This window comes from Symphalangus syndactylus, chromosome 1, assembly GCF_028878055.3.
Source record: "Symphalangus syndactylus isolate Jambi chromosome 1, NHGRI_mSymSyn1-v2.1_pri, whole genome shotgun sequence".
NCBI lineage: Eukaryota > Metazoa > Chordata > Mammalia > Primates > Hylobatidae > Symphalangus > Symphalangus syndactylus.
The window spans coordinates 44,506,587-44,520,102 of record NC_072423.2 but is presented as its reverse complement, the minus strand read 5'-3'; the positions used below and the strand labels follow the sequence as shown (position 1 = coordinate 44,520,102).

At 38.8% G+C, this 13,516-nt stretch overlaps 1 protein-coding gene across 4 annotated transcripts in view; it reads left to right on the top strand.

The window, feature by feature from the left end:
* PIK3C3 (phosphatidylinositol 3-kinase catalytic subunit type 3) overlaps nucleotides 1-13,516 on the top strand; it is a 763,308-nt gene that overhangs the window by 241,228 nt on the left and 508,564 nt on the right. The gene's annotated exons all lie outside the window — the stretch shown is intronic.

Genomic DNA, 13,516 nt, shown 5'->3' with positions numbered 1-13,516 from the left:
ATATAGAAAAGCAACAGACTAACCAACAAAATCCTTTACAAATTCGATCTTGGTTAGTTGGTATTTGAGGTGTTCAAATAGTGCTTGGGCTGAAGTTTGCATTTGTTTAGAAAATTCTTTTGTCAAAGATTGCTAATCAGATTGTGTTGTGATTATAATGAAGATCCATAAACTATTCAAGCATATTAACCTCTTCAAGAATCTATATATAGTTTAAAATTTCTCACTGTTAGGAGGCTCTTAGGCGTATTACAAACCATGCAATACGATTTTATCTCATTAAATGTGCATTTGTGAGAATCAAATTAGTTTTTAAAGGAAGCAGGTAATTCATGAATAAATCAATAAGAAATAGGACCTTTTAGCTGACATTGTCAATTCCCTACCTACATCCCTGTGGCAATGGTGCTTCATACATGACTTCCAAACTTCAGTCTACCTGCACCTGCAGCTCTGCCTGAGTGTTGTCTGGCTGTCGAAGCCACTGAGCAAGCCAACATTGCCCATATAATCTCCATTTCCCTTTGGGTGGGTAGTAAATACCCACATTCGTGTCCTCATGAAGTGGGATAGCTTTGAGGCCCATGTTCTACACTATTTTCTAGTTCCCAAGATAAATTAAGCTCCAGTTGTCTACAGTGGCAACTTTCTTGAGGACACACCCTTTGTTAGCCCTTTTCTTTCTTACTTCACCTCCCTACTCTCCTACCAGTTTTCTAGAATTTCCTTTCAAATAAATCCTTTATCTTCATCTCGGGATTCTCTTCTGTTGGAATATAAACTAAGACAGAACTGTGCACACTGGAGCTTACACAGTGCCTTCTCTGGAGCATTCTTGTAGAATTCACAGGCTTCTAGGAAGGGGAATTACTCCCGAAAAACTTGGTGTGAGTCCATTCTCAAGGAGTAAAGCCTTATACTATTAAACAGGGCACTTCTGAAGAAAGAGAAAGTTAAGAGGGAGGGTTATTTCCAAAAGCCATATTTCCCCTTTTCACAACTCTTTGGGTGGGGAAGACTGACTATGGACATTAGGAAACCCCTTCACTGAATGTGGGAAGGGCATTTGAAAGGGGCATGTCTGCTTTCCGTCTTGGAAAGTGTTGCTTGTAGCATATTTCCTGACATTTCAGTAGAGAATGGGGCTCTGTGTAAGTTCAGAAGCAGCCCCAGAACCACCAATTATAGAGACAATAATTTCTGCTCAATAATATGTAAAAATGCTACTTAAAGCTAACCCTCAATTATAGCCTATAAATGATGACATATTTCTCTGTTGTGGCAGGAATTAAAGGCTTGCTTACTGCTTAAGACATAATTTATTTGATGGGAAAATGAATGGCAATATGTGGTCTTCCTTTAGTAACTGTATTTGCTGTGGGGTTAGCATCAGAAGAGTGGGGAAGGAGGCAGGGTAAAGAAATATGCGTATGTTGTATGGTGAAGGCAAGGCAAAAGGTCTATCCATGGGTGAACATGGGGCTGATGAATCCATGGTCAGGAAGTCAATTTCTACTTGGACAGGTGAATTTCATGGCAAGAGAAAAACAGTGGTCCTAGAATACCAGGTAGGAATCAGAATTCCAGCTTGTCATGCCATGCAATGCAAATAACCTCTACCTTCTTCATCTTGTAAAAATATGAATTGTCAGGAGGATACTTTAATTTCCAGTAACACCATGGGGTGTTTGCCTGCTTCACCCCCAAGTCTAATTGTAGGCTAGAACTCTTGTGTGCGGATGTATTAGTCTGTTCAGGTTGCCATAATAAAATATCATAGGAATGGGTGCTTAAACAACAGACATTTATTTTCTCATAGTTCTGGAACCTAGAAGGCCAACATCAAGGCATGGTCAGGGTTGGTTTTTGGTGAGGGGGCTGTTGCTGGCTTGCAGATGACCGCCTTCTGGCTGTATATCCTTACATGGCCTTTCACCTGTGCTTCTGATGTTTCCTCCTCCTCTTACAGAGACATCAGTTCTATTGCATTAGAACCCTTGTGACTTCACTTAACCTTTGTTACTTCCTTACAGGCTCCATCCCCAAATACAGTCACATTGGGGGTTAAGGCTTTAACATATAAATTTTAGGGGAGGACACAGTTCAGTCCATAACAGCGAGAATTAACTGCTTAATGATCACGGTTCTAAAAAAAACTTCTGTTCTTTCTTCCTCCACCATCCCCAGAGTACTAGGGTCACACAAAAATGCCTTGTGCTCTGCAATCTAGAGACTAAATAAATACATTTTCATTTAGTGAATATTTATTCTGTGGCAGGCTATTTGGTATAATATTTTAATTCTCACACCAACTAGGTCCTATGCAACAGGTACATTTTTATTTTCTAAACCAGAAAATTTAGGCACAGAAAAAGTTAGGTACATAAGCCAGGGTCCACACACAAAGCTCGTGTTTTCTGTTTCATTACTCTGATTTTCTTCAATGCAGAATTGTTTTGATAATTGATTATGGTTTTAACTTTCTGTACTCTTCCCTGATATTTAGTTTTTTTCAATTGTTAAAACTTAATGGTGAAGCTTTCAGATAAAGACATAGATAAAGGGTTATAGGTTATTAAAGGTTTTTTTCCATTTGAGATTAATTACACATAAATGAATGAAAGCATTTTGAAATGTATCATAGAAATCAATGAAAATATGGCATTTATTTAACAAATGTTAACTTACAAGAAGAATTCTTCAGAAAGAACATTTATGAAGGTAGTAAAGGCTATTAAACATGATGGACTTATATTTCATTCCACTTATGGAAATCGAGGATAGCTGCTGTCCTACCATTTCATTCACTCATCTATCTTATATGTATACATGGTATTCTTTTTTTTATGCAAAATTTTATGCTGGACCCTGTTCTGGCTGTACATAGTAAAGAGTGTACTTGAGGTACTTTTTACTCTAGTAAAGGCAATAAAGATACCTAAAAAACTATTCAGAAAGAAGGTTCAAGATAAGCCAAATAATCCAGATTAAAAGCAATAACAACAACAATTCAATTTCTGTACCTTGTTATGTCAAGTTTTACCAAACCGTTACCCCAAACTTCATTTATATGAAGACAGCTTGGTATAACCCAAAATAAATATGACTATAATATATAGTCACATTTATTGTGATTATATGTGATAATATATCTTTTTCAGAAGAGGAATATAACTAAAAATACCCAAATCATTGAATTCTTGATATTGAGGCTTGAAGCCTTCTTCAAGGTTATGTGAGCCCATCTCTTGCCCTTTGCAGGAATTTCTTCTCTTGCAATAGGTACTTCCACTTCTATGTGAAGACCTCTAATGATAGATTTTTAAAAATATTCTGTTGATGCCCACCTTGAGACCATGAAGAAGTATTAATACAAGTAAAATTGACCTTCCAGCTGGAAGTCTCATGTATTGATTGCACAGGTTTTTTTTTTCCCCCTCTCAGCAATGTGCTATTTCAATTTTTTTTTTTTTAATACACTCTCATGCTCACATGACTCTTAAGATCCTGGTCACACTCTTTAATTTTCACAAGATATTCTCAGGCCCACTGCATTCTTTTTCCATTACATTTCACGAAAATTTTCCTTTGAGGGTAATTAAGTTTTACATTGGTGACTGATATCTTGAATTTTCAGCATTCTGCTAACCATTCATATACAAACACAAATGTGCACACACACCAGCACACACAAACCATCCTACACTGACCCATTTTATAGTTTGCAGTTTAAGCTAGGCAGTAATCGATAACAATGACTTTTACTGTAAGCTCACTGCCTAGGAAGATAGTCTTCTTTCTTAGAAAGAATTGTTGTGATCTATCATTCCAAGTGTTGATTTATGGTTCTTTATGCCAAAAGGAGTAATATGAGTCTACTTCAAGATGGCAGCCCTATGATTATATTTTTTTTTCTTCTCCATTTCAAACCATCACCGATTTCTCCATTGCTTTTTCTATGGTATGGTTTCCAAATTCTTTACCATTGTGTCTGCTTTTCTGGTTTTATTGCTTATTGATGTATCTTCTCAAAAATGGCTTCTACATATGACGCTAACCCTGACATTTTGTGATCCCTGAGTGTGGTTGTGATACTGTTACCTGCTTTCAAAATATGACATTTCTACTAACATAGGCTAAGATTACAGAAACTGCAACAAATCAGCATCACATAATTGGTTGATATTGGGCTTTCGGTCACCCTGAAATTTTCACATGAACTCTGGCTAAATTAGGTATTGGTCATTATTGACTATATTGTCTTTGGAGAATTCCCTAACCGTCCCTTAGCCTCAGTTTCCTGAATATATCTGTCTTACTAATTGTTACAAAAGATGAGAGAAAAATGCATGTAAAGTGTCAACTCTTGCCTGAAACTTAGTGTTTATTAATTAAATAATTGTTGTTATATTTATTCTAGCTATCGATTTCCAAATAATGGTGGAATATAATTCAAGGATGAAAATCTCCCCATCGTATGAATTTTAAATTAAACTTTCAACATCTAGGTCTATCAAATTCTATTTTTAACACATAATTGATAAGCAATTTTATATGCATTGACTCACTTGAGTGGTATAAAACCTGTGAGATAGAAGTGACAGGTATTATTATATCCATTTTGTAAAGGAGGAAATAAAAGTTCAGAAAGGTTAAGTGACTTGTCCATTATTCTATACTTTCTAAGTATTTAAGCAAAATATCTTTGGGATTTTTTTATATTTTAGTGTGGCAAAATAAAATATATTTTGTTGTTTATAGAATTTGCAATAATGTCCAAAAGCTAATTGTCCAGTTAAATATATTTTTATTGCCCAGAGTTAAATGAATTTTAAAAATACATAAATTATCCCAATTTATAAGTCTAAGAGAATAGCTAACTTCATTTTAGCATATTGTTTTCTTTCCATTTTCATTGATATACAACCATATTGTATGTAATTATAGAAATTGTACATTTCTGAATCTAAATTTTTAGTTAATAACGTTATAAACATTTTTCCTTGTAGTTACATAGACTTCATTGCTATTGTTTTTTAAAACCTACATAATATTTTATTGATTTTAATAGTTTGCTCAATTTTTTCAAAAAATATAGGTTAGATAATGCTGCAATGACTATTTTAAAAAATATATTATTTTCTTAATATAAAGTACCTGGAATGATTAGGTCAAAAAGTAGGAATATTGATCAAATTGATACGGATCAATTTACATGTATTTATGTTGCATTTCAAAGTCTTTATATGCCAACAATGTAGACATGGCCTAAGTTAGACTGAGTTCTAATAAATTATTTTGTAATAATTTTGCTAATTTTGATATGAAATGCTATTATATTTTTATTTTTAATTAGTGGTAAAATGAAATATTTTTCCATATTTTGGACATTTCTTCAGAACTCCCTCGTAACCTTTGTCAATTTACTTTTTAATAAATTACCTGCCAGGCTGGGCGCGGTGGCTCACGCTTGTAATCCCAGCACTTTGGGAGGCCGAGGCCAGCGGATCATGAGGTCAGGAGATCGAGACCACAGTGAAACCCCGTCTCTACTAAAAATACAAAAAATTAGCCAGGTGCCGTGGCGGGCGCCTGTAGTCCCACCTACTCGGAGAGGCTGAAGCAGGAGAATGGCGTGAACCCGGGAGGCGGAGCTTGCAGTGAGCCAAGATCACGCCACTGCACTCCAGCCTGGGCGACAGAGCGAGACTCCATTTCAAAAAAAAAAAAAAAAAAAAATGACCTGCCAAACATTTCTGAATCCCAGTGATGGATAAAGCTGAGGGTGCAACTTGTACTCCTGATGACACTGTAATTAGAAATAAGATTGAATATCTCTAAAGGAGTTAGTTCTCCATATCTGTTACACTGGATGTTTTTTTTGGAGGCCTCTTGTGAGTAGGGCTCAGGTGAACGCCAGCAGTGTCCCTGGTGTGGTGGGCCCTCCTTTCTCTTGGCAGTAGGAAACATCTCAGCCATGCACACTGGGCATGGGCTCTAGAAGAGGGACCTCACTCTCTTTTGCTTTCCTTTACTTTTATTTAATTTTATTAATTTATTTGTTGAGACAAAGTCTTGCTCTGTCACCCAGGCTGGAATGCAGTGGCAGGATCTTGGCTCACTGAAACCTCCACCTCCCAGGCTCAAGTGATTTTCAAGCCTTAGCCTCCAGAGTAACTGTGATTACAGGCATGCACCACCACACCCAGCTAATTTTTGTATTTTTAGTAGAGACAGAGTGTTGCCATATTGGCCAGGCTGGTCTTGAACTCCTGACCTCAAGTGATCGCCTGCCTCGGCCTCCCAAAATGCTGGGATTACAGGTGTGAGTTACCATGCTGACCTTACTTTCCTTTTAAATAGGAGATTGTTAGAACAGGCCTTGCACCAGGGGACAAATAGACTGCCTCAGCCCCAAGCACTTGGACCTCACATGTCAGCTCTCCGCACCTGCTGATCTTGTGGGAAACTGGGTTTGTGCACAGGCTGTCCTGCTTGGAAAGAGTGCCTGGACACAGTTTAGTTTTATTAGGTGCTCAGGGAAAGTTTCCAGGGTGGGGTTGGGGATGTTCATTGCATAACAGGCTTGTAGGTACACAGGACTCAAATGAGATAAGGTACTTGGAGCCATTATGAAATAAAAGTTGCTAGACAAGGTCAAGGGCTGAGTGATTCCCAACATGAGCACTTCTCTAGTAACAAGGGTATGGGAATGGTAGTTTCTAAAGTCTTTTATAAATTAACCAGTGATATGGTTTGGCTGTGTCCCCACCCAAATCTCATCTTGAATTTTAGCTCCCATAACTCCCATGTGTTGTGGGAGGGACCAGGTGGGAGACAATTGAATCATGGGAGTGGGTTCCCCGACACTGTTCTTATGGTACTGAATAAGTCTCATGAAATCTGATGGTTTTATAAGGGGAAACTCCTTCCCCTTGGTTCCCATTTCTCTCTTGCCTGCCACCTTGTAAGAAGTGTCTTTCACTGTCAGCCATGATTGTGAGGCCTCCCCAGCCATGTGGAGTTGTGAGTCCATTAAACCTCTTTTTCTTTATAAATTATCCAGACCTGTATATGTCTTTATCAGCGGTGTGAAAACAGACTAATACAGTAAGTTGGTACTAGCAGGGTGGGGTGCTGCTGTAAAAATACTAAAAAATGTGGAAGCAGCTTTAGAACTGGGTAACAGGCAGAGGTTGGAACAGTTTGGAAGACTCAGAAGAAGACAGGAAAATGTGGGAAAGTTTGGAAATCACTAGAGACTTGCTGAATGGCTTTGACCAAAATTCTGATAATGATATGGACAATGAAATCCAGGCTGATGTGGTCTCAGATGGAGATGAGGAACTTCTTGGGAGCTGGAGTAGAGGTGACTCTTGCTTTGTTTTAGCAAAGAGACTGGTGGCATTTTGCCCCTGCCCTAGAGATTTGTGGAACTTTGCACTTGAGGGAGATGATTTAGGGTATCTGGCAGAAGAAATTTCTAAGCAGCAAAACATTCAAGAGGTGACATATACGCTATTAAAAGCATTCAGTTTCAAAAGGGAAACAGGGCATAAAAGTTCAGAAAATTTGCAGCCTGACAATGCCACAGAAAAGAAAAGCCCATTTTCTGAGGAGAAATTCAAGTCAGCTGCAGAAATCTGTATAAGCAAGGATAAGCCAAATGTTAATCAACAAGACAATGGGGAAAATGTCTCCAGGACATGCCAGAGACCTTTGTGACAGCCCCTCCCACCACAGGTTGAGATGCCTAGGGAAAAAAAATGGTTTTATGGGCTGGGACAAGGGCCCTCCTGCTGTGTGCAGCCTAGGGACTTAGTTCCCTGCATTCTAGCCACTCTAGCCATGGCTAAAAGGGGCCAAGGTACAGCTTGGGTCATGGCTTCAGAGGGTGCAAGCCCCAAGCCTTGGCAGCTTCCACATGGTGTTGAGCCTGTGAGTGTACAGAAATCAAGAATTGCAGTTTAGAAACCTCTGACTAGATTTCAGAGTATGTATTGAAATGCCTGGATGTCCAGGCAGAATTTTGCTGCAGGGGCAATGCCCTCGTAGAGAACCTCTGCTGGGGCAGTGCAGAAGGGAAATGTGGGGTTGAAGCCCCCACACAGAGTCACCACTGGGGTACTGCCTACTGGAGCTGTGAGAAGAGGGACACCATCCTCCAGACTTCAGAATGGTGGATCCACTGACAGCTTGCACCATGCATCTGGAAAAGCCACAGACATTCAACACCAGCCCAAGAAAGCAGCTGGGAGGGAGGCTGTACCCTGCAAAGCCACAGGGGCAGAGCTGTCCATGACCATGGGAACCCACCTCTTGCATCAGCGTGACTGGCTGTGAGACGTGGTGTCAAAGGAGATCATTTTGGAGCTTTAAGATTTGACTGCCCTGCTGGATTTTGGACTTACACGGGGCCTGTATCCCCTTCAGCCAATTTCTCCCATTTGGAATGGCTGTATTTACCCAATTCCTGTAACCCCATTATATCTAGGAAGTTAACAACTTGCCTTTGATTTACAGGTTCATTGGTGGAAGGAACTTGCATTGTCTCACATGAGACTTTGGACTGTGGACTTTAGAGTTAATGCTGAAATGAGATAAGACTTTGGGAGACTGTTGGGAAGGCATGGTTCATTTTGAAATGTGAGGATGTGAGATTTGGGAGGGGCCAGAATGATATGGTTTGGCTGTGTCCCCACCCAAATATCATCTTGAATTGTGGCTCCCTTAATTCCGTGTGTTGTGAGAGGGACCAGGTGGGAGATGATTGAATCATGGGAGTAGTTTACCCCATACCATTATCATAGTAGTGAATAATCTTCACAAGATCTAATGGTTTTATAAAGTATTTCCCCTTTATCTTGGTTCTCATTTCTCTATTGCCTGTCACCATGTAAGAGGTGGCTTTTGCCTTCCACCATGATTGTGAGGCCTCCCCAGCCACGTGGAACTGTGAGTATGTTAAACCTTTTTTTCTTTATAAATTACCCAGTCTCAGGTATGACTCGAAACATACTTATAAATTACCCAGTCTCGGGTATGTCTCAAGACATACTTATACCCAGACATACATATAAATTAGCCAGTCTCTAGTATGTCCTGAGACATACTTCAGCAGCATGAGAACAGACTAACACAACCAGTGAGTATACAAAGTCTTTTGGTTTTGAGAGAGAGAACAGTCATCTTAGAGATAGCAAGGTCAGAAGTCTAATAAATCACATTTTAATTACGAAAAAGCAAATACTACCTATTCCAATTGTATTAGTATATTAGATAATTACATGATTGTTTTTAAAGATTGAAAACTTGAGTTTTAATATGGCAATAATTACTCCTCCTAATTTAATACTTTTTCATTTCAAATATTACTCAACTGCTGTAGTGTCACACTTATTCTTTATTTTTATACTCGTATTTCCTTTCTACAAATAGAATTAGGTTAGAATCAGTAGACTAAAACTTTAAAATAAAACTGTTTTCTTCTGAAGCGTTTTACTTGAAAGACAATTAGTTTTGTTTCTGTTTCAAAGGTAACCTTTCTATTGAAGTTTAATATTAATGCAGAAAAGTACACAAATGTATACATTTCCAATTTCCACAAAATGAACACACAGATGTACTTAGCAACAGATAAAGAAATCAAAGTTAACTAGTTCCCAATGAAGGTCACCACCATCCTCTAGCACCATGGATTTGTTCTGCCTGTTTGTGAATTGTATGTAATGGGATAATGCAATATGTACTCTTTGGTGTTTGGTTTCAAAAGGTGTTTTACAAGGAAATCTCCATATGTACTAAGAATGTATTTGACTATTTCTTTTCCCAATAAGGTTCTTTTGCAATTGTATCAGCCATGCATGATGATTACAGTAAACTTAAAAAATATAGAACAGTAGGGAAAAACAACAAGGATTTATAATCCTATCACCCAAAGACAACCATCTGGGCATATTGCCTTCTAGTATTTTATTTATACATTCATTAACTGATAAGTGTATGCATCAAATATTTATGGAACATCTACAACATGTAGACATTGTGCTAGGCACAAGAAAAACGCAGGCAAACATAATTGTTTTTACATAGTTATAATGAAACTCTTTGTAAACTCTTATATCATGCCTTTTTTTTTAACCTTATAGGTCCCATGCATTTTCATGCTGGCTGTTTAAAACAAAGGCAAGAGGGAGGAGATCTCAGTTATGGAGTAGCTCTCAGGTCTTCAATATGTTATTTTTGGATCTCATTATCTTTCAGAAACAACAGAAGATTTCTTGTGACCCTCCTGATGCAGGGAGTGGAAGAAGATGTGATGGAAGGGAATAAGGGACAGGTTCCAGTGACAGAGTGATAGCTTCTTGCACCATGATGGTGGGCAAAAAGAAAGGGGTTGGTCTGGTGACTGAGAAATAAGTGAATACAAACTTTGGGGCTTTAAAGTTGGCAGAAATCCAGAGGTTGGGAAATCTGGAAATTAGGGAAACAACTAGGGAGCAGCTAAGGAGTGAAAAACAATGAGTCCAGGAAGGTAGTCAACTATTCTTAGAAGTAGATGCAAGGAGAGTGAGTATTCATAAGGGCAGGAAAAGTAAGAAACAACAGAAGAAAATGTAAGTTCTGTGGTATGAATATGTCCCCTTAAAATTCGTATGTTGAAAACCGATCCCTAATAAGAGGTGATTAGGACATGAGGGCAAAGCCCTCATCAATGGGAGTAGTGCTCTTATTAAAAAGACACAAGAAGCTTGTTTGCCCCTTCTGCCATGTGAAGACAGCAAGAAGGGAGCACCGGTGAGGGGCGTGGCCCTTCTCAGACGCTGAATCATTTGGCACCTTGATCTTGGACTTCCCAGGCTCAAGAACCGTGAGCAATAAATTTCTGTTGTTTATAAATTACCCATTCTAAGGTATTTTGTTATAGCAGTCCGAATAGACTTAGTCAGAAAAGTGAGTGGCCCTGAATCAGAAGCTTTCATAACTGGATGTGAAGGTCAGTGGAAGAGCCTGCTGTTTAAAGGATAGGTTATAAGCTTCAGATGTACCAATTCAGCCCACTTCAGGAATAAAAGGAGAGCCAATATTACAGGGAGGTTTTTCTGGCCTTATCCCATTAGGTCATAAGGGATGAGGAGGAGAAAGGGAAAGAAACTAGTGATAAACTCACCTGAGGTTTTCAGGCCTAAAGGAGAGAATTACAGAGCCCATTGCTTTGATGAGACAATTGTCACATTTATTTACACACACATTATCTTGTAACTCTGTCAATCCAGGTAAAAATAGAACTTTTGAAGCTAGTTAACACTTTAAATGATACTTTTAACAATTTAGTCCAAGAAACATTTATAATAACTATCATTTTTATTGGTTAAAATATATTGAAGACCTTGCAGTGTTCCTAATGAACCTTATTCTCATGAATCTTTACAAAGACCATATGACATATGTAAGTCTATTCCCATTTTAGAGATGAGGAAACAGTTTCAATATGGTTTGGTACTTTGTCCAATAGACTCAGCAAATACATGGCAGAGGGAATCTATATGCCATCTGACCTTTCTACTAAGTATTATGAAAAAAAGAGCTTCTTTCTTCATGGAGATCTCGAGACTCCTCCATAAGCAATCACCCCTGCCTACATAAGGGGAGGTGACAGCGGGTAGCATTCCCTCACTCCCTCACTCATGGGGTGGCCCATATTCACAAGGGCACATGTGTAACTAGGACCTCCAGGCTCCGTGGGCAGCTGCAGAATACTTGTTCCTTTTTTTTTTTTTTTTTCTAAAGGGATAACCAGGGTGGTAGATGCTGTAGATGTGTAGCAAAATTCTAGGAAGGCAAGGATTATATAGTTGGAATAAAACAAATGCCTCTTCCCCAGTATAATTGCCAGATACTTGCATGTGCATTGCAAGGATCTTCAAAGAGAGGTTTTGTCAGGCTCCAGGCAGCCTACCTGGCCTGTCAGGTTCAAAACCTGATTCCCTCTGCTCAGCTGAATTTACCTTTTAATCTGGTGAGAAGTTGTCACTTTAAAAATGTCTTCATGGGCATGATAAATATTTTAAAACCTTTAGAAAGGCAGGTGGACTTTAAAGCTTTCTGTTCTTCCTTGGGTGATTTTGCAAGCTCCTGCTGTGTCTTCTCTTCCACAAACCCCGGGAAAAGCATGAGAATATTTGTATGGCATTCTGAGATATGCTGAGGGGATTTAGGAAATTCTTACAGGGCTAGGCTAAAATGGTCATTACCTTTTCTTTATATTATATAAGAACAGTAAATACAAAAAATGAAAGAACATAGTATTACATATTTACAAAATTTCAGATGAAATTCTATTTATTTTATTATAAAAACTGGGATTTCTTCCATGAATATACCTTTTTAATGTGAAGGTTAATGCTTGAAATGATTACATATGATTTCTGAAAAGAGCTTTTAATGATGTCTTCAAATTCTTCATTGTCTTTGTAGACAAAGAAATTTTATTCCACAATGGTTTTACAAAAAAAAATGTTTTTTGTGATTATTTTACAATTTACAAGAGTTGACATTACGTTGAAGGATCTAACAGCCCTTCCTTTTCTTTCATGGACTAAAATTTCCTGTGATAATGTGAAAAGATTCAAATCTAATTGGACTTTTTCATATCAAGTATTTAGAAATAATGATGGAGTTCTAATTTGTAGAATGCGCATGCATTGTTAGAGCTGTCACACTTCAGATAGTTTGGATTCTATTAAAAGGGCACATTGGCTGCAGATTGATAGAAGTTTTGACATCTATGAAGGCAGGGAGTCAGGGTGCTGCTGGCACTTAGCATACTAGGCACTTGTGCCTGGCCTGTCGTATCCCCTCACGCCCCTACCACCACTCCCAAATGGCCACACCTTGGTCTGGATAGCACTCCTTGACCACTCACAACATGACATTTTCTAGAAGTGTTGTTGGCTCTTCCCTCCATTTCCACAGCAAGGCCGTGCTTTGCAGTTGGCTTCTGAGGTGTAATGCCAAGTAGTGCAGCACCTCCCTGTCTGCATTCAGCCTAACTGGGGACACAGCAACAATGACAGACATCACTCATCTTGTCAGTGGCCTGGAGGTATGTAGAACCTCAGACCCGGCTTCTCTCCAAAATGCTCCAAGGAGCCTGAAAGAGGCAGATTGGGGTTGCAACTGACCTGGCTTTGGCTACCCTAGACCCCATCTGGCTGCCCCAGGGCCAAAGGCATCAATATCTCCTGGAACCTGTTGCAGCATTCATGTTTTGGAAAGCTCTCATTTACAGGGACAAATTTCTTCTTTTCCCTCAATCCTTAGGAAATTGAAGGGTATATGTGTGTGTGTGTTTGTGTGTGTGTGTGTGCACGTGTGTGTGCATGCTAGTCCTGTTATTTTGCTTACCATCTTACTCAATATTCTTGCAAATAGCCTATCTGGCAATATAAGAGGCAGCAAAGTGTAATTCCTCAGAAGGTAGATTCTGGAGCCAGACTGGCAGGTTTCAATTTTA